Here is a 20,333-nt window from a genome sequence, read left to right as displayed (position 1 = left end):
ATCTTAGAAACATCAGAGTTGGCCGGTAAAAGGATACATTTGGAAGTGGACTCCCTCTGGGCGTGTGTGGAGGGGGGGTTCCCCAGGCCGTGTAAAGTCAAACATGTGAGTAAACCCAAGGACTTGACATATATATTGGCTAAACGCAGGATAGCGATGTGCTGGTAAGCGAGTAACAGACCGAAAGTAGAGGCTTGGTGGAGTGAAGCAGTAAGCAGGGATGGGAGGATGAAGGGGACACGTTGATGGCCTGGAGACGGTCTGCACAGGCTGGCCCAATAGGGGATAGCCCCACAGGAGAGGAGAGAAGAGAGATTCCTGAAGATGAGGTGGAGGAGGCTGAAGTGTGAGTTAGGCTCGGGGAAGGGGTGGGACTGTTGGGGGGTGGGGGGGAATTATCTGAAACTGTATATGATTATTGAAATGCATCCTTGTTGATATATTGTATGGTGTTCAGGTCGAAATTAATAAAAATTGTTTAAAAAAGAAATCCAAGCCAACAAAGATTCACCTGATAACTGTTTCATTCTATTGAGAATATCACCAATTTCCTGTTGCAAATAATCTTCAAGGGTGGTCATATCTACAACACTGGCCCCTGGATGCAGTGGATCGCGACACATTTTCCTGCAAATTATGGGATTAACCGTCACTTTTTTACATATTGGTTTAGTTTTTGGTGTAGGATCTGATTTATCAGAATCACTACTTGTAGTAGCACTGTCAAAAATGTCACCATCCCATTTATCAGGATCCCAATTCACATCTGCGACAGCAATTACTGTCGCCACTTTACGTGAATTAACCCTTCCCCTTCTTTTCTGATATTTATATTGTGCAACTCTAACCGCAGCACGTTCAGCTACAGCTTGATATTTATCTGCTTTGTCGTGATATCATTTTAATTGAAGTTGTTGCATTAAAGCAATTCGTTTTTCAGCAGCCAATTATTTTTCTAATTGTTTAACCGAATCTTCTACATTTAATTGATGCATTTTTCTGAAAGCATGCAATAAAATCCACCCCTTCTCCTAAGAGCTCAGCACTCCTTCCCCGTCTCCAAAGGGACCAATTTTAAACATGTAATTATATCATCTGGACTTGCATTTCCTATGCTAGTTTCCCATGTTTCACTCAATCCCGCACCACATGCCCAAGTCTGTGCAATTTTATCTTAAGGGCTGTTTGACCATCCCAGGATTGTTATATCTGGGCAATCTCCGCCAGTGGAGCTATTCCTCTTTTTGAACAAAGAAGCCATATCAAAAGAATGAATGTTTCACGTCCCACACCTTAAAAGCAATACACATGTTTTTCCCAAAGGGACATTTTTTTTCTCACTTTTTCCTTTCTACCATTCTGAGTCCAATATTATAAACCTTAATGTATTGACAATATTCTTTGGCATTCATTTCAGCACAAAGACCCTGCTCACAGCGCCAATTATGTATTGCGTCTATTTGGCTATAAGGGAAGAATACCAAAACTTACGTCCCCCCAGCTCCTTCTCACAATAACTAATAATTGGACTAGCAGAAGACACACCATATAAGGTTATAAAAAGTGGCTCATTATAGGTTGTTTATTAGTATCAGACAACTGATAATAAACAAATAAAACACTAATACATACAAACATGTATACATGGATAGATAGATTAGAATATAAATGTCATCACTGTGAGCCATATAGCAGAGGAAAACTTCATTTTAGCCACCCAACAACCCTGCTTAGTCCCTCAGCAAGGAGGCGGAGAGATAGCTATGGTCCATGGGGTCTGAAGTGGAGCGTCCTCCCTATTAGCGAGACTGCAACACCTGGGGTTCAACATCCAACAACTACCTTTCTGTGATGCCCTCTCTTTTATGTGTCATTTCCCCCTCCTCTTCAAACTGCGTTCTGCCCTCGGCCAAAAGGCAGACCACAAGTCGAAAAGACAAAGGGTGGAAAATTCCAGTTGAAGGTGGAAAAATCCAGTGCTCCTCTACTTGCATGCATTCCCAGACCCCATATCGTGCAGCTGCAGCGCACTCCAACTCCCCTTCTGTATTCGTCCTTCACAGGACAATACAATAACTATTCTCCATAGTCAGTTCATTTGCAAAATATCTGTGACCTTGCACATCTGTGATCTGTGACCTTGCATATCTGTGATCTGTGACCTTGCTCTGTTTTCCCTGCTACTTGTTCATTCTGCGAGGCTTGCAGAGGCGCAGACTTTATTACTGAAATGGTAGATGGGTGTTCAGAATGGCTGCGCATTGCCGCCAGGCTATTCTTGCTCACATCTTACACACTAGCACTGAGTTAATACTTTTCTAATCCAGCTGTGTTGGAGATACATTTTATTAAGCTATTTAGTTGTGCTGTTGCTTGTTGACACATAGAGAGTGTCATGCTGTGCACTTCTAGTTTGTCTGTGGAGCTGATATGCAGTATGGGTTGCATTTCTTTTTTCAACTTTGTGTTGTTGAATTGACTACAGCTTGCAAGGGTTGGCATTAATGACATGCATTGTATATTTTGAGTTAATTGTTTTGTGACATCAGGAGCAGATGTGTTTCGCCCATATAGCTCATGAATTAGTCTTGTTTTTATAATTAATTTTGCATCTTTAGTTAGCAGACCAGTTCTAATGCTTTTTAAATTGTTATCATATGTGAGATCTGCAGACTGACGCATGTTTTGAGTTAGTCCTCTGTGGCAAAAATGTTGCCAGTGATTTACATTTCCAATGCTGCCGAGTGTTACGGCATTGTTAGTGTCCTAATGTTTTGAAAATAGGTTGACCGTTTACTGGTGTTAACTGTAGGATGTCTCGGAAAACAATATCATGTTTTCCTCCAAACAGTTCTTCCTGGTCGATTTTTAGGACTACTTGCATTCTGAGATTAATTAAATTAAAGCCAACATGAGGATTTAAACCATACTAACTTCAAGTATCAGGAGCACTTTCATTTGTTTCAGAGTTCTACGTATTTCTGTAGCAGCTTCTGCTGATAATTTGTAGTATTCTAATTTGTTTTAGTTTTCTACTAGGAGGAGCAGTAGTCTGTGTAAAGTTAAACCTCTGGGGGCTGTTACAACAGCTGAAAGGTTGTTTGGTATGTCTTGTAGAAAATAGCAGATTATTTTAATTAAGAACGTTTTGCCAGAACCAGCTTCCCCACTTACATATAGGAGCAGAGGTCTAGAATTTTTACAGCGACACGGTTTCGTTTCATGTTTAAAATCATGTTCAATTTCTTCAGTGACTTCTAGATAAATGGTGAATTGTTCATTTAGCTGTTATCTGAGCACTTAGTCTTCTTCAGATTGTTTAGATTGATACTTGGTATTTTGTACCTCAGTCATGGCTATTTCTTCTTCATTTAGTATTAGTGGTTCTCCAAGTGGTTCTTGGCTTCCTATAAGAGAAAGTTGACTGCCTCCAGGAGTGTCTTTTTCTAGTAGAGTTTCAATTTCTTCCTCTTGTTTGCGTTCATTGTCCAACATTTGTTTGTATTGTATAAAATTGCCATTTGTTATGTTGTAACATGTCAAGTAATTGACATTGACTGTTTTCATTTGCATTAAATGCAGCTTCAAATGAGTCATGGTCACCTAATAATTATTCTTCTTTTCTGCAAGGTTTAAAAAGATGTAGAAGGGCCATCTAATACAGTTTTCTGTGTTGCATAGATTTAAATGATAACTTTCTATGATTAATTAGGCTGGGTTGGGTAAGTGCTTCTAGGATTCCTTTATAAGTTGTGACTGATTATTTGCCAGTTGTCTCACCTGGTGTGACATTGTTTTTGTAGGAGTAGTTTTGGGCTATGTCATACAGGCACATGTTTTCCAAAGCAGTACTTATGTATGGGTTGTATGTTTCAATTAAATCGTTTTTTAAAAAGTCATGGCAGCTGTTGGGATAATTTGTGGCTATTGCTTCTGTCTCTAGGTAGGGTTTTTTTTTTTAAATATGTGTTTAGTACATTTTCTTAAACAACATCAACAAAACAACAAACCTTATTAAACCCCCACCTTAATATACATCGACATGTTGGAGTAGTTAGCTCCATATCACCTCTCAACCTCCAACCCCAAGACCCTCCCCTCCAACCCGGCCTGTACATAGTGTCATTTAGGTGCATTACTTGAGTTATACTACGTTTGCTCTATCCAATGTAGCCAGTGTAGTGGTCTCCCCCTCCTCCCGTGTGAACAAAGTGACCGTTAATTTGATCCACCATTGGCTATCCATCCCCATTTCTAACTTTTGTTCCCACAGCGCTTTTTCCCATACTCCAGTCTTTGCCGTTGGCCAATTTTCCAAATCCCCCCACCATCTGGCGACACGTGGACCCCTCATGTCCTTCCATTTCATAGCTATTCTGCGTTTTGCCAACATATATATCAGATCGTTAATAATGTTCATAGGTTTATCTTTAGAGCTTCTTTTGTATCGGCCGAGTATACTTGCTACCTCCCTCCAGATCACCTGTACAATTGGGCATCCCTAGAACATATGCGTAAGACCCGCCTCCTCCAGTTTACACCGAGGACATTCCTGTTTCTTGGCTCATTTAAATTTTGCAATAGCAGTCGCCGTGAGGTATGCTCTTTGTGTAATGTACAGTTGTATTAATTGCAATCTGGCCTTCCTGGAGACCTTTTTATGATATATTATGCCCGTCCATGTCCCGTCCTCAGATGGCTTGCCCAATTCCCTTTCCTATCTCTCCCTACACTTTAATACAGCTCTTGAGCCAGGTTCAATCACCATCTCATAAATCCTGGAGATGGCATGGCCCCTTCGGCTACAGTAAGCAATGCCTCAATTTCTTCGCACCCTATGGTCTCCTCAGTACTATTCGGCAACCTGCCTTTCAACACCTTTAACACTGTGTTGTGTAGCAAAAACTGACCTCCCTGGATGTCCGTTATCTCCTGCAGCTCAACAAAATGCACCAACCCTTTTTCATTTCACAGGTTCCCAACCGTAGCAATGCCACATCTTTCCCATTGTGACCGTACCATTGCCCTACCGCCTGGTATACCTTCCATTATCACTGCTATGGAGGTCTGTAGGGATAGTGGGTCATCTAATCCCATGACTTTACAAGTCCTCTTCCAATTGTATTTCCATTTCCACTAGGTAAGGGTTATTAATTTGTTCTCTGGTGGGAATCCAAATTAGGTCTCTGAGGTATCTCTTCTTTATGGCTGGTTGTAATAATGTGGTTTCTGCCCTGGGATCGTCTGCCATCCATTGCACTACATAATGCAACTGGCACGGCAGAAAGTACAACTCGAGATTGGGTACTTTCAGCCCCCGTGTCCGTAGGGCCTTTGCAGTACTGTCAGCGCTACCCTGCATCTCCCCTCTTGCCAGAGGAAGCCTCTACATAACTTATCTAAGTCTCCGAAAAAATGTCGGCGAATATTATGCGAGACATTTCCAAAACAGTGCATGAGTCACTGCAGTGTCTCCATCTTCAACAGTGCCGCTCTTCTCATCACTGATAGAGGTAATTTGCTCCAAAACCTAATTGGCTTTGCCAACCCATTTCTATCCTGTAACATGTTAAATGTGTGTTCTCTTCTGGGGTCGTGATAGACGCTAATCCCTAAGTACCTAAAGGAGGTCCTACTCCATGGCAAGGGGAGGACCGGCAGGCCCTTCTCTGCCACCCCGGGCGTCTTGACTAGTGGGAACAGACATGACTTGCTGTTGTTTATTCGGATCCCCGTCAATGCGCCAAAGTTGTCCAGCACCTCCAGCACGTATGGCAGATTTATCTGTGGATTGCTCAGATATAGTAACATATCGTCAGCATACATGGATACTATATGCCTTAGGCCATCTACTTCGATTCCGGGATCTCTTGTTCCTGCCTCAAATAGGCAGCTATGGGTTCCGTTGGCATGATATAAAGCATGGGAGATAGGGGTCATCCTTGTTGCGTGCATCTAAACAGTTGCCATTTCTCTGAATACGTTCTCCCTGTCCTAACTCTAGCCGTTGGTTTATTATATATAAGCTGTACCCACTTCATATACTGCAGTCCTATTCTCATCTCTCTTGGTACGATTTTAATACTTATTTTCGTGATGAAGCTGGACCAAGGTTTAGCCAGACAATGTTTTGAGATTTCCTATGTAAGGCTGTACATGTTAAAGTCTGCAGCTTCGCAGCACCCACATTCTCTATGGGAGAACATTTTTATACTGAAACTGTAAAATCTTTGTAACAGTGTTTTTTTCAAATGATATGTCATCTCAGAGGTCTTTAAGCTTTGTTTTCTCAGCTTTGGTGAGATAGGCTGTGACATATCTTGCAACTGCACTGGAATTGCTGCAATGTATTGTATGTCTATATTTGCATTCTACAAGAGGGCAATGATTGCGCTGTAATAGCTGATATACTTGGATGCTTCGTCTTTTTAATGTTTTATGTGTTTTTAGGGAATTTGCCTTTTACACTGTGTTTAACAGAAGACATCAAGCTTATTTACCTGTTCTTTTCTGCAAACTGGTCTAGGGAAGACAAAGCGACATTTGGTATAGTATTTACCTTTGTTTTTATATTGATGTCGGCAGTATTTGCCACAATTAGGTTTTTGGAAGTGTAAGATTTGTGTAAATACATCATTATGTGTGGTTTCTGAAGGGATGTCACAGGTAATGTATTTTTTTAATGAATTGTAAAACAGTGGCATCACTGTCATGGCCAAGTGTGGAGCATCTATTATCCATAAAAGCATGTGGATTGTGGTGCTCCTCTGGATTGATATTCTTTTCTCCAAAAGAACTGTTCCACTTCTCTGAGTGGAGGGGTAGTTTTATTGCAGATGAAGTGCAGCATGGTAATGAAGCGATGGTGAAAGTACCTTGATACGTTGACAGGGCCAAGAGTACATAGTTCTCCTTTTTAAAAAATATTTATTCCCTCTTCATTTTGGTTAGCAGTGCATAAGAAGTCGTGCAAGTCACCCCATGCATATTCTGCACTACTTAAAGTAACAAACCATGTGGGTGGGACTAGGTTCCTTAGCATACAACATACATCACAAGGCATATATTAGTTTTCAAAAGTTATTTGTACCCAAGACCTGAAATGAGCAATACTACAACAGTTTTGCATACCGCTGAAATAAGACACTAGTGAGAGGAGTGAGGCCTTGCAAATTCCTTAAACTTGAGCTAGACCTGCAGGTCGTATAACTTAGTTTACCTATTCAACCTAAGAGAAATGCACACAACCCATAGCAACGGAGACAACAAATTTAAAAAGTGATTTCTGTAAAATGGTGCATGTCACTATAAACCCACTTTGTTTGGCACACTGCTGCCACCCAGAATCCAGCCATGCACAGTGAACTTGTGTTTGACATGTACTGCAAACAAAGTAAAAATTAAATAAAGCTTTCAAACATATATGGTAAATGTTTTCGCCCTTCATAAAATCTACTTGACTGTGCGAGTGAGTGAAAAGACTTTGTGAGCCATAGATGAGTGTGTGGAAAATTTAAAAGGTTAGCTGCATCAATGGACACATATAAATAGATATGACAAAAAAGACTGAAAACAGTTTGGTCAGTTGTCTCCTACCGGTGGCTATATAGTAGAATCATAATGCAAAGCGAGCTCTGGAACCTAACTACAGTGTTTGATATTGCAGTAGATCTCTAGATGCACAGACTGGATGGAACTATTGATCACTACTTTGTGTAAGCATCTAGTTCGCTTTGTATATTCATCATGTAAGAGGAAATAAAGACTAAGAAGGGTGGATTGTGTATCAGACAGAGAACTTGAGAAACTAGGTGAAATACTGTAGTCTGTAGTGTAAGCCTTCCGCCATAGATGTCTCTTCTATAAAGTAATCCTTGTTTTAAGAAGAAAAAGGGTCTTCCTTTCCTTCTGGAATAGCCTGTAGAAAAGTTTCAGCGAGAGCTGGATCATTTCACTGGGCGAAGGCTAGGTCAGGCTAGATGGTAGGCTATTTCCCTTCCTTTCTTCTATGTTAAAATATGTATTAGCTTCTCCAAAGCCTAAGTTACCTATTACTATCTTATCTGGTTTCCTTTCTTTAAACTGAAGAAGTGGAGCCCATTCCAAAATTCTTTGGACAATTTGATCTCCACGACGTACTTCAAAAGGCATCAGGTGATATTGTCCCCTTATATAATGTCACCATACATATAGTTGCTGGGAAACGGCATAAGCGACATTATGTAAAGGGACAAAATATGGGTTAAATGGGAGCGGGGTTTACGGGGGTGTGCCCTGCTCCCTTTAATAAAAAGGGGGGGGTTACGGGGATATCCCCCGCAGGTTTCATATGACTTTACCCCCATTCTTGCAAGGTGACATTTTTGCTGTGACATTATCACAAGGAACCCTTCAAAAGGGATCTCACCATGATTCTGTAAGAGAACCCTAACATCTCCTCCGGAAGTAGTGATCGATAAAGCCTGCTAAAACGTCTATTCCCATCTTCCATGCCAGGCCACATTTTGGGGCAAATCTTATATAGCATCCCGCAGGGGGTATAAAGAACAAACCTGTTGGAATCATGCCTCTTTTCCCAGGGGGGAGTGCTAGCTTCCCTACTGCTACAGATGTCAAAACCTATCGATTCCTTAGTGGCAACAGAAGGGTTAGAAGCTCTGTGACTATGTTTTTGAAATTGCAGAGTTCCCCAATTAGTTTCACTTGTGTCACATCAAACCCCTGAAACCATATGTAAGGAAGTCATGGTGGCAACAGTAAAGACAGACAAATGATCACAGTTCAAGGGTTTTTATTAAACTTTATGAATGTGTGAGAAATGTGTGAGAAAAAAGCCTATTCTAAACCTAAATCTAAGGTGGGAGCAAGCTACAACCATCAAATAATAAGGCATTCCGAGTAGCGTCTTGTCAAATAAAAAGGGCCGATATTAACTAAAAAAACTCTTGCCAATCCTTACCTCCCAAGTTACACAATAGTGTGGGATAATGTTCACAAGAAAAAAAAACAAGTGTTCACAAATATGTCAGGATATTATAGCCAGGTTCTCCCTTCCCCAAGTTTTTAGCATGGGACAAGGCGAGCCTCTTGAGCACAGAACACAACTGGGCTTCCCCAGCAAGAGGCTATTGTTCTTCTCAGCGATATCAGGATCCTTGGTGGTCAAGTCTCTTTTACACAAAGTCTCTTGCCATGAGGGCCTGTTGTATCAAAATAAGAAAACAAAGTTCCTTTCTGTATGCACGTTGGATGACTCTTCACCCTGGGATCCCCCTCTTCCGACTCCGATCCTTCTGCAATGTTAGCCTCCCTCTGTTGGGTTGACTACAGCCTTTTCTCAGATTATTTCACTTGTTGTATTCACGAGTCTCAATGTCTTTTAAACAATGTTTCTTTGCGACATCCCTCAGCCGGTTTCACTCTTGTCACCACAATGTTAACAGGGTTATCGTACCTCATACCGTTCAGAAGGCATCCCTCAGCCGGGTTTAGATTTACCACAAATACAGTTCGTCTTGCTTTACATAATGCAGGATTTCTTCCCCTTAGCTTTCCTCTGGGTTACGGGTCAATGACTTTCGAGTGTACAAGGGGTTTTACTCAATCCTTGTATGACCACTTTGACCTTTTGCGTTGGGCTTCCTGGGCCTTCTGGTATCGTTAGTTTCAACAAAAAGGGGACCGGTCAGAGTCTTTCAAATGAACGGCCACGTTGCACCAGACCACTCTGTACCTGGTCTCCCCCTGGGTTTTCTAAACAGTACCACAGTAGCAAGCATCTCTCCCTGACATGGTTATCAATGTAGGAAGGTTCCATGCACCGTTGACACCTGATACACCACATGCTGGCCTTGTAATTCCTTTCTGGGAGGCTTTGTGGGTCTGGGTCAAAAAGGACAGGGGCACTTCCCTCCTGGTCATCCGTTCAGTTCTTGCCTCCTTTCTCCTCCTCTTGAATTGCCGTCCTGGAACACCTGCCTCATCGTACTGTCAGCCTTGCGCAAAGTGTGCTCTCGCGCTCTGCCTTTTATCCCTGTGAGGAAGGGAGAAAGCCATCAGGTGTGCGTAGTTATTGTCAATTGCCTGACTCTGCCTGACCTTTGTGTTGGGACATGTCAGGTAAACTCAGGTGTTAGTCCGTTGTCTTTCGTGGTGTAAGAAAGTGTTTGTGTTGAAAAGGGGGTGGGGGTAGAGTGTCTAAGGGGGTACCTAGGGGGTAGGATGGGAAAAAAGGTGTTACAAGGAATGGGGTACCGTGTCTCACCCGGTGTCCCACTTCCACTCCCCAAGGACCCCCCATCCAAGTGATCCTCCTGCACTGGTCCACCCCCAGGAACTGGATCCAATTGCAAAGGCTGTGTCCTGGCCACCTGAATCACAGATCCCTGGTGGCTAGCGGGCGAGACACCTTTAGGTTTCTCACAGCGATCATCTCACTTTCAGGGTACCTGGTATAAAGCAACGGGGATAACAGAATGTCAAGTAGGACGGGTTTGCTCATCAGTTGCGCACCAGTTGCAAGATGTGTGCAACCTGCAGGTTACAGAACTAGGTTTGCCATCAAAAGCATTTGATCATGTGAATATATACATTTTTAAAGTTGTCCCTCGTCAATATGCTGGATCTTCCCAAACAAAATGAAATATAGTTGGCACTATGAAATTTAGATACACTAACCTAAAATGTACTGTGAAGCATGAGATGATGCAGCGTTTAACAGTATCAATGTAATTATGCATTATTTAACAACTTACATTTCAGGAATGGAATTGCGTCACTGTCGTAAAAAAAAAAATATAAAGTTGACACATACTGGTGGTTGCCAGACCGGATACAGAAAGCATAATAAAAGTATCATCCCGATTATTTTTGATTTGCAAAAATAAATGAATTCTTGCCTATCACTCCCACACCTGCCTTTGGAGTGGAGCAGATGATTACTGCTGCACTTTCTCTCGATTAGCACTTGAAGTGAACAGAGAAATGAGGTAAAGAGAGCACCAAAGGCAAGACGAATGCAGGACGAGCTGTCCTTTCATTGAAGAGGGCAACTTAAATAGCTAACTCTGCTTCACAAGTGTCCATTTGGTTAGCAAACCTACAGAATTGCATAGCAAATTGCTATGTGACACTGCTTAATTTATGCCTTGTATCAGCGTGACGTTGGAACCAGTATTCTTTTGTACAACATGTGTGCCAAGAGATTTGTGAAACTTGACTGCAAAACTTCATCTTTGTCTTTTATCTTTTGAAGCAGTTGGGTAGCTGACCTGTTTAAAAATGAAAGCCTGTTTTTAATCTGTGTGCAACTCCATAACATAGAGTTGCTAGTTCACTTTCAAACAGGGGGTGGAAAATGTATTCTACATTTTGTCTGAATTTGGAGTCTTCAGAAAAGAGCGATATTCTGATGCAGTAATTTGTGTTGATCTTTCATCATATCTTCCTCCTTTTCCTGTATAAAAGAGTAGAGGAAAATAACATGCTTCTGCACTTTTCACCCACATGCTCAGTGGGGATCCTTTGGCTTGATGCATTTGATATGTTGCTAATGCATCTTCTATGTATTATTATTATTTTTATAACCCGCCTAATACCATACCTGAGTTCGGTTTCTACTCCCAGATCCATGATTTGAACCTCCAAGACCAGCATATTGCCCCTATGCTATCCTCCATTCTATGGTGTCTTTGGAGTGTAGTGAGTGAATTGTATACTGGTCTAAAATGTTGACTGCAGTAACAGGATCTACACATTCAAATTTGCCAGTTTGTAGTGAATCTTGAATTATTTGGGTGGTTTCCCTTAGGTTTTCTTCTGTTTATATCTCTGTAGTATTCATTGTTTTCTTTGAGATATTGTAGGGCTTGTCTAACTTTGTTTAAGTCGACTAGTTGTTGCCAATTTATTTTGTCTTTTGTTGTTACACCATCAACTATTACAATCAAAGATTGATCTGTTGGCCTCTCTTCTCCTAGTGTTTCTACATTTTCTTTGAGATCTAATGGCAAATATATTACTTTGCCACAAATGCCTTTTAGTAACTGAGATGGAGGAAATGTGGCTGTTTTCGGTTGAAGGTGTATTATAGTCTAAAATGTATTATTTGGATTATAATGCTCTCATACAATTTAAGTTGTTGGAGAGCTTTTGGGAGTGGGAATATTAGTTATTAGTGATAGCCCGTGATGGCATTTGGTTAATGTCAAGGTTGTTAATGCAGTATGTGCAAACTATCGAGGGGTCACTTCTTTTTTTAATTTTTGTTCAGTTGTTATATATAAAGGTAATTGGAACCATTGGGATTCCGCTTTGTCCTCTATTTTGTAGGCCATGTCTACTATTTCTGAGCTATTCTTATGAAAACACCTTTGACAACAGACACATAATTGGTCTGGTATTTCAGCAGATGTGTTTTGAAAATGTGCTATTTATTTTTTGTATGTGTTTGTAAGGAAGGAGGTTGATGTTTGTGAGGTTTTACGCTAATGTTTTCTAAAGTTACTGAATTTTCTAAGTCAACTTCAGTTTCAAATTATTTACTTTGGATGTGCTCTATTTATCGAAGGAGTTCTTTGGATGTTCCATGTAGGAGAATGTTATTTCATTTTTGCAGTTCTAGAGCAGGGCTTTCTGCATAGTACAATCTATGGAGAAGGTTTCGTATAGTGTAATGCTCTGTAGCTAACATTTTGATGTGATGCAAGGTGATTTTGCAAGCAGTTGCTGAAATGCAGGTAAATTAATGTCCTCGCAGTCCAGTGTGGATGCAAACTGGGCAGGAGTCCATGGTTTGTAAAGTTTTTATTCACTTTTGTCTTTTTAGTTTCACATAGTGATTGAGGATTTGAAGGATTGTTGGCATATGTTACATATTGAGCTGCATATCCATTTGTACACTGGACGGTTTGTTTGGGCAAAAGTAAAATTTGGTTTGCCATAATGTTGTCTCCTACAATTTCATACCCTCAGCCATAATTGTCTATGGCAATAGATTTTTTTTGTTCTTGTTTATAAGTGTTGTCATTGAAATGTGGTTCTGTGCTGCTTTTGTGAATCCATTCACCTTCATAGACGTTTGAAAAGGTATCTATATTGACATTGCACATGTTTAGAAGTACGTTTGTAATTTATTGATTAATTTAGTCAGTGATTTCATTCTGTTTAAAATGAATATAAAAAACGTTTTCCTTAGTCGAAATGCACTGTCAATTAGAGCTTCGAGAATTTGTTTTCTGCAGTAGTTTTTAAGGGTAGATCGTGGCTTTTTAGCTGTCTTTATAAGATTGTTAATGTTACGCTCACCTGGTTCCCACGGGGGCGTCGACCGGAACTGGGCCGCTGTTGTTTCCACCAGCGTGACGTGTAGCACCGAGATGACTGACTGGACTGGCCCACTCAGTCTAGTTCGTCTGGCTCGCAGGAATATTCTTCTGCAAAGGAGAAGGGGAATTAACCACCCGTGGAATTGAGTGTCAACCCACCTTCCCCACTCCCGTTGTCTTCCCACAGATCACTCTTGATGTCCCCTTCTTAGTCTCACCTGATGGTTTGGAAGGATGAGCTCTCCATCCTGCGTCGACCGCAGGGGCGCGTTGATGACCAGTTACTTCACTGGCGTAGAGGAATTGGTGAGTTCCAGTATTGACTCTAAAGTCCAATTGTTCATAAGAGTTCAAATGTCTGATCTTCACTCTGTCCGATTCCTTGCAGGTTGCCGATTAATCCACTCAAAGATTTCCAAATGGCAATTGGTAAGATTCAGGTAAGTCTATTGTGGTTTTCCCCTTAGGGGCTGGGGTACGGCGATGAAGCAGGGTTGACTGTGCCGACCCGAGATGAGGTGAGACCCCCCGCGTGGAAAATTAGGTAAGTCCTGGGGGGTAGCTTGTATAGCCTTAGAGAGTCCCCTTGCTCACCTTGCTGTCTTTGTCTCCTTAGGTGTCGGAGGGCGGCCACGAGATGGAGAGAGCGTGATGGAATGCTGAAGTACCGCCAAGCAGGTGAGTTCAGCGCGGCGCCGTAGGAATGCGAAGCAATGCTTCAAAGACTTCTGTCTTTCAGCTCCGTGGCGAGATGGATCAGGATTCAGGTAAAGATTAAAGTTAAAACTCCTGTTCTAACCTTTATCCTTCTTTTCTTCTTGTTTCAGGAGTCCCAGGACTGAAGCGGGCGTGGCTGAAGACTGGAGCTGCTGAAAACACGGTGAGCGTTACGCTGCAGCAAGCAGAATAACGTGAAGCACGTGTGGCTGTCCGGGCGTGGTTTAAATAGCCTTGGAAGAAGTTCCAGGTAAGTATTCTTCCACAGCCCCACCCAAGTAACAAAATAGTCCCTTCAGTAAAATAGTCCCTGCTAAGCAGTAAAATAGTCCCTGCTAAGCCTCATTTGGCTGGAGTCTTCATGCAGCATGGTCTGTCTCAGGTGAGTATGCAGCATGGTCTGCTTCAGGTAAGTTATCAATAATGAGCCTGGCGCCCATGGCGCCAGGACTGACTTTATCTTTATGAGCCTGGCGCCATAGGCGCCAGGACTGCACCCAAACAGCCCCTAACTGGGGCTTTTGGCTTTTGGGCATGCTCCAAGTGGCATGATGCCTGTTTCCGGGGCTGCTGGGCCTGGTCTGGTCTTCCGGGGGCAGGCATCATGACAGCACTCAAGCCCCCTCCTAAAGTCGTTCTCTCCCTTGGCCGTGGTTTGTCTGGAAATTCCCGATGGAACCGCTTCACTAAACGAGGTGCATGCACGTGGTCACTAGGTTCCCAAGACCTTTCCTGCGGACCATAACCTTTCCAGTCAATTAGGTAAAAGAGTTTTGATCTCACTCTTTTTGAGTCCAAAATATTCTTGACTTCGAACTCGGGCTCTCCGTCTATGAGGATAGGTTCAGGTGGAGTGGTTAGCCTAGTTCCTGGTTGCACTGGCTTCAAAAGAGACACGTGGAAGACAGGATGGATTCACATATGAGCAGGTAGGTCCAACTTGACGGCCACTGGGTTAATAATTGCCTTGACAGAAAAAGTTCCCAAATACCTGGGGTTAAAGGTCTGAGTCCCCTTGAGTGGTAAGTGCTTAGTGGCTAACCATACTTGGTCCCCTATTTGGTATTGAGGAGCTTCACTTCTGTGCCGATCCGCATCCTTTTTGTATTTTTCCTTAACCTTTTGCAAATGGATGGTTGCTTCTTTAAAGGCTTGTGTAATAACAGCGTGGAGATGGTCCACTGCGGGCATCTCTAATGCTGGGGTGAGTCCAAATCCGAGGTTCGAGGATGGTGCCCATAAATGGTAAAAAAAGGACTTTGTGCAGTTCCTGAGTGTACGGAATTATTGTACGCATACTCTGCGATCCACAGAATGTCTTTCCAATTCCCCTCAGACTTATGTAGCATACAACGGAGGTACTGTTCAAGAGTCTGGTTGGTCCTCTCCGTTTGACCGTCGGTCTGAGGGTGGTGACTGGTCGAAAGCCTAACTTCAATTTGTGCCAGTTGGCAGCATTTCCTCCAAAAATGTGAAATGAATTGACTGCCCCGATCTGAAATTAACACTGAATTAAAGCCATGCAGGCGGACAACATTTTCAAGGAATTCCTTGGCCAGGATTGAAGCTGAAGGTATCCCTTTTAAAGGAATGAAGTGGGCCATTTTAGAAAAAAGATCTACAATAACTAGAATGGTATTGTAACCTTGGTACGGGGGTAAATCCGTGATAAAGTCTAATGACAAGGTATGCCAAGGGGTAGGTGGTATGTCTAATGGTTGCAATAATCCAGCAGGTTTTTTCTTTTGCCCTTTATTTTGTGCGCAAATGCCACAAGACATAACAAATGACTTGACATCCTTTCGCCAGGTGGGCCACCAAAATTGCTTCCTAATTTTAGCTTCGGTTTTTGCAATACCCGGATGCCCTTCTATTAAGGTGTCACGGTAATGGGAAATGACAAGTTCCTGTAGTTCTTTTTGCAGTAAAAATAGCCGGCCTTGGTAATAAGGTAAATCATCGATGACAGAGTTCTCTGGACCTTTCTTTGCCCAGTCCTGTAGGGCAACGGAATCAAAGAGTTGGTGGATCTTGTTTTGAATGTCCTCCAGTGTCTGTATGGATGTCAGGCCAAGGATTCTCTGTTCCAGAATTATGGGTATGGGTTCTAAAGTTATTTCTGCTTCTCCCATTCCAATCCGGGACAAGGCGTCTGCTTTACCATTCTTACAACCTGGTCGATAGGTTATTACAAATTCAAACTCGGCGAAGAACAATGCCCAACGGAGTTGGCGCGAAGATTGGGCTTTGGCTGTCTTTAGGTATTGTAAGTTGCGGTGATCGGTGATGACCGTGATGGTATGTCTGGCACCCAGTAGATAGTGCCGCTAAGCCTTGAAGGCAGACTTGATGGCCAGCAGCTCCTTGTCGGTTATGGCATAGTTTAATTCGGGGGCTGAAAATTTTCTTGACCAAAACGCCACTGGGTGAAGCTGGTTAGTTTCGGGATCCTTTTGTGAAAGGACTGCTCCCATGGCTGAACTGGATGCATCTGTTTCCACTATGTAGGGAAGCTTGGGGCGCAGGTGTCTTAATATGGGAGCAGATGTGAATTTAGCTTTTAACTCTTGGAAGGCGTTCTCGGCTTCCTCTGTCCACACAAAGCGTTTGTTTTTTCGCAATAGCCTTGTAATGGGATGTACAATGTGCGAGAAGTCCGGGATAAACCTGCGGTAGAAATTGGCAAAGCCAAGCATGCTTTGAACTCCTTTGATTGAACTTGGCGAAGGCCAATTAAGAATGGCATCCACTTTTCGTGTATCCATCCGGATTCCTCTCGGGGTCAGAATAAATCCAAGGAATTCCACTTCCGTAGTGTGGAAGATGCACTTTTCCAGTTTAGCATATAATTTATGCTGGCGTAACTTCTCTAGGACTGCTCGGACGTGTTTTACATGCTCAGATTCTGATAAAGAGTATACTAAGATGTCGTCGATGTAAACGACCACACAAACGTCAATAAGCTCTCGGAGGACATCGTTCATGAAGAACTGGAAGGCTGCTGGTGCATTGCATAGTCCGAAGGGCATCACCTGGTACTCAAATAGTCTGTACTTGGTGCGAAAAGCAGTCTTCCATTCGTCACCCTCTTTGACACGTACCAGATGATATGCCCCCCGAAGGTCTAGTTTCGTGTATATACAAGCATCCTTCACCTGGTCTAGTAGTTCTGGGATCAAAGGCAGTGGGTATTGATTCTTGGTGGTTATCTGATTCAGTGCGCGGTAGTCTATACATGTTCTAAGGTCGCCTTCCTTTTTCGGTATGAAGAACAAAGCTGAAGATGCAGGGGACTTGGACGGGCGAATGAAGCCATTAGCAAGGTACTGGTCTAGGTACTGGCGCAAATGGAGATTTTCGGGTTCCGTAAGGGCATAGATTCTGCTGCAAGGTGGTTGTGCTCCAGGTACAAGATCTATTTGACAATCATACGATCTGTGAGGTGGTAAGGTGTTTGCCTGTTCCTTTTGGAAGACATCCTGAAAGTCTTGGTATTCAACAGGTAATTGTATGGCTACTGGAATTACTGGGGCCAGGACTGAGTTTTGAGTTTTCCTTGGGTAGCAGGTGTGAGCACATTCTGGGAAGGTTAGTCTCTTCTCTCGCCAATCAATACAGGGATTATGTTTTTCCAACCAAGGTATCCCCAGTATCAGCTGAAACTGTGGGGCTTTGATTAAGTCAAACACCATAGCCTCTCGGTGCCCATCTTGACTCAGCAATGTCATCTCTGCAGTGGAATGAGTTACGGGTCCAGAGGCAATTTCCGTTCCATCTACAGTGGTGACAACATCGGCCGTGGTCTTGTGGGTGAGAGATAGATTCATCCTGGTAGCCAATTCCCAGTCCAAGTAATTTCCTATGGCTCCACTGTCTACGTACGCCTTTACCGCGTGCATGCGTGATGGCTGCTCTGGATCTACAAGGACCATGGGTATGGTGAAATGCGAGGTCAGAGTGTCCTTCTTTAAGCTCGGCAAGCAGACCTCTACGCTTGCCGGGCGTGGTCGTTTCCCGAGTCAGATTTCACATGGTTTTCATCTGCTGCTCCTATAACTTTCTTGGGTGGTTTTACAGGGCAGTTCCGAAGAAAATGACCAGTAGTTCCGCAATATAAACATAATTGCAGTTGCCGTCTTCTATCTCTTTCCTTCTGGGTTAAGGGTCCTTTAACCCCCCCGATTTGCATAGGTTCTGAGACATCTACTCCCTTGGAGCTTACATGGGTTTTAACCAACACCCTGTTCTCAAACTTGGTTCGGTCAGCCTTCCTGGTTTGAAGTCTGTGATCGAGCTGGACCACTAGATCTATAAATTCAGCACAGTCTTGAGGCGGGTTCACGATTTGGGCCAAAACATCTTTGAGTTCTCCCCGAAGTCCTCGATGGAATAATGTGATTCGCTTGGCTTCAGGCCATTCGGTTTCCACTACTAATCTATTGAAAGTTGCAATGTAAGATAAAAGATCCTGGTTACCTTGCCGTAGGGATAAAAGTTTGTTGTCCAAAGCCTGTCCTCGGGAGTGTCGGGCGAATAGTCTTTCCATGCTGGTTCGAAAACCCTGGAAATCTCGAAGAATCGGGTCATCCTGGTTAACTAGTGGAATGGACCAATCCGCCGCACTGCCGCTGAGATAAGACAGTACAAAGGCTACCTTGGCCTGATCGTTTGGGAAAGCTCCAGATCTACATAAAAAGTGCAAGCGGCATTGATTCATGAATGTTGCAAACCCTTTTGGGTCTCCGGCAAAGCGTTCAGGCGGAGCCAAAGGAACGGCTCCAGGTAAACTTATCTGCACCGGGTTACTCGATGGTACAGTAGCTGGATTTGCCCCAAGTCCTGGTAGAGGTGTTTGTCCAGCCTGGCTCTGTAATAGTTGTCTGGCCAACTCATCAGTTCGTTCTTTTGACACTATCAGTTCCCTCCTGAGGGCATTGGTTTCTTGGCGGGCGGAATGCACTTCGGCCCTTAATTCCCCTAATAATTGGGCCAACTGATCAGTTTCCGAGGTCTCCATGACGCCCGGGTGGGTATTTGTGGGTAGGCTTCGCGTTCTGTTACGCTCACCTGGTTCCCACGGGGGCGTCGACCGGAACTGGGCCGCTGTTGTTTCCACCAGCGTGACGTGTAGCGCCGAGATGACAGACTGGACTGGCCCGCTCAGCCTAGTTCGTCTGGCTGACAGGAATATTCTTCTGCAAAGGAGAAGGGGAATTAACCACCCGTGGAATTGAGTGTCAACCCACCTTCCCCACTCCCGTTGTCTTCCCACAGATCACTCTTGATGTCCCCTCCTTAGTCTCACCTGATGGTTTGGAAGGATGAGCTCTCCATCCTGCGTCGACCGCAGGGGCGCGTTGATGACCAGTTACTTCACTGGCGTAGAGGAATTGGTGAGTTCCAGCATTGACTCTAATGTCCAATTGTTCATAAGAATTCAAATGTCTGATCTTCACTCTGTCCGATTCCTTGCAGGTTGCCGATTAATCCACTCGAAGATTTCCAAATGGCAATTGGTAAGATTCAGGTAAGTCTATTGTGGTTTTCCCCTTAGGGGCCGGGGTACGGCGATGAAGCAGAGTTGACTGCGCCGACCCGAGATGAGGTGAGACCCCCCGTGGTAAATTAGGTAAGTCCTTGGGGGTAGCTTGTATAGCCTTAGAGAGTCCCCTTGCTCACCTTGCTGTCTTAATCTCCTTAGGTGTCGGAGGGCGGCCACGAGATGGAGAGAGCGTGATGGAATGCTGAAGTACCGCCAAGCAGATGAGTTCAGCGCGGCGCCGTAGGAATGCGAAGCAATGCTTCAAAGACTTCTGTCTTTCAGCTCCGTGGCGAGATCGATCAGGATTCAGGTAAGGATTAAATTTAAAACTCCTTTTCTAACCTTTATCCTTCTTTTCTTCTTGTTTCAGGAGTCCCAGGACTGAAGCGGGCGTGGCTGAAGACTGGAGCTGCTGAAAACACGGTGAGCGTTACGCTGCAGCAAGCAGAATAACGTGAAGCACGTGTGGCTGTCCGGGCGTGGTTTAAATAGCCTTGGAAGAAGTTCCAGGTAAGTATTCTTCCACAGCCCCACCCAAGTAACAAAATAGTCCCTTCAGTAAAATAGTCCCTCCTAAGCCTCATTTGGCTTGAGTCTTCATGCAGCATGGTCTGTCTCAGGTGAGTATGCAGCATGGTCTGCTTCAGGTAAGTTATCAATAATGAGCCTGGCGCCCATGGCGCCAGGACTGACTTTATCTTTATGAGCCTGGCGCCATAGGCACCAGGACTGCACCCAAACAGCCCCTA

At 43.5% G+C, this 20,333-nt stretch overlaps 1 protein-coding gene across 2 annotated transcripts in view; it reads left to right on the top strand.

Annotated features, from left to right (window-relative positions):
• KIF16B (kinesin family member 16B) overlaps nucleotides 1-20,333 on the top strand; it is a 3,050,718-nt gene that overhangs the window by 2,341,744 nt on the left and 688,641 nt on the right. The gene's annotated exons all lie outside the window — the stretch shown is intronic.

The sequence above is a fragment of the Ambystoma mexicanum genome, chromosome 4q, assembly GCF_040938575.1.
Source record: "Ambystoma mexicanum isolate Mex_15411 chromosome 4q, UKY_AmexF1_1, whole genome shotgun sequence".
Taxonomy (NCBI): Eukaryota; Metazoa; Chordata; class Amphibia; order Caudata; family Ambystomatidae; genus Ambystoma; species Ambystoma mexicanum.
The sequence above is the reverse complement of the archived record's forward strand: the minus strand, read 5'-3'. Positions and strand labels throughout refer to the sequence as shown.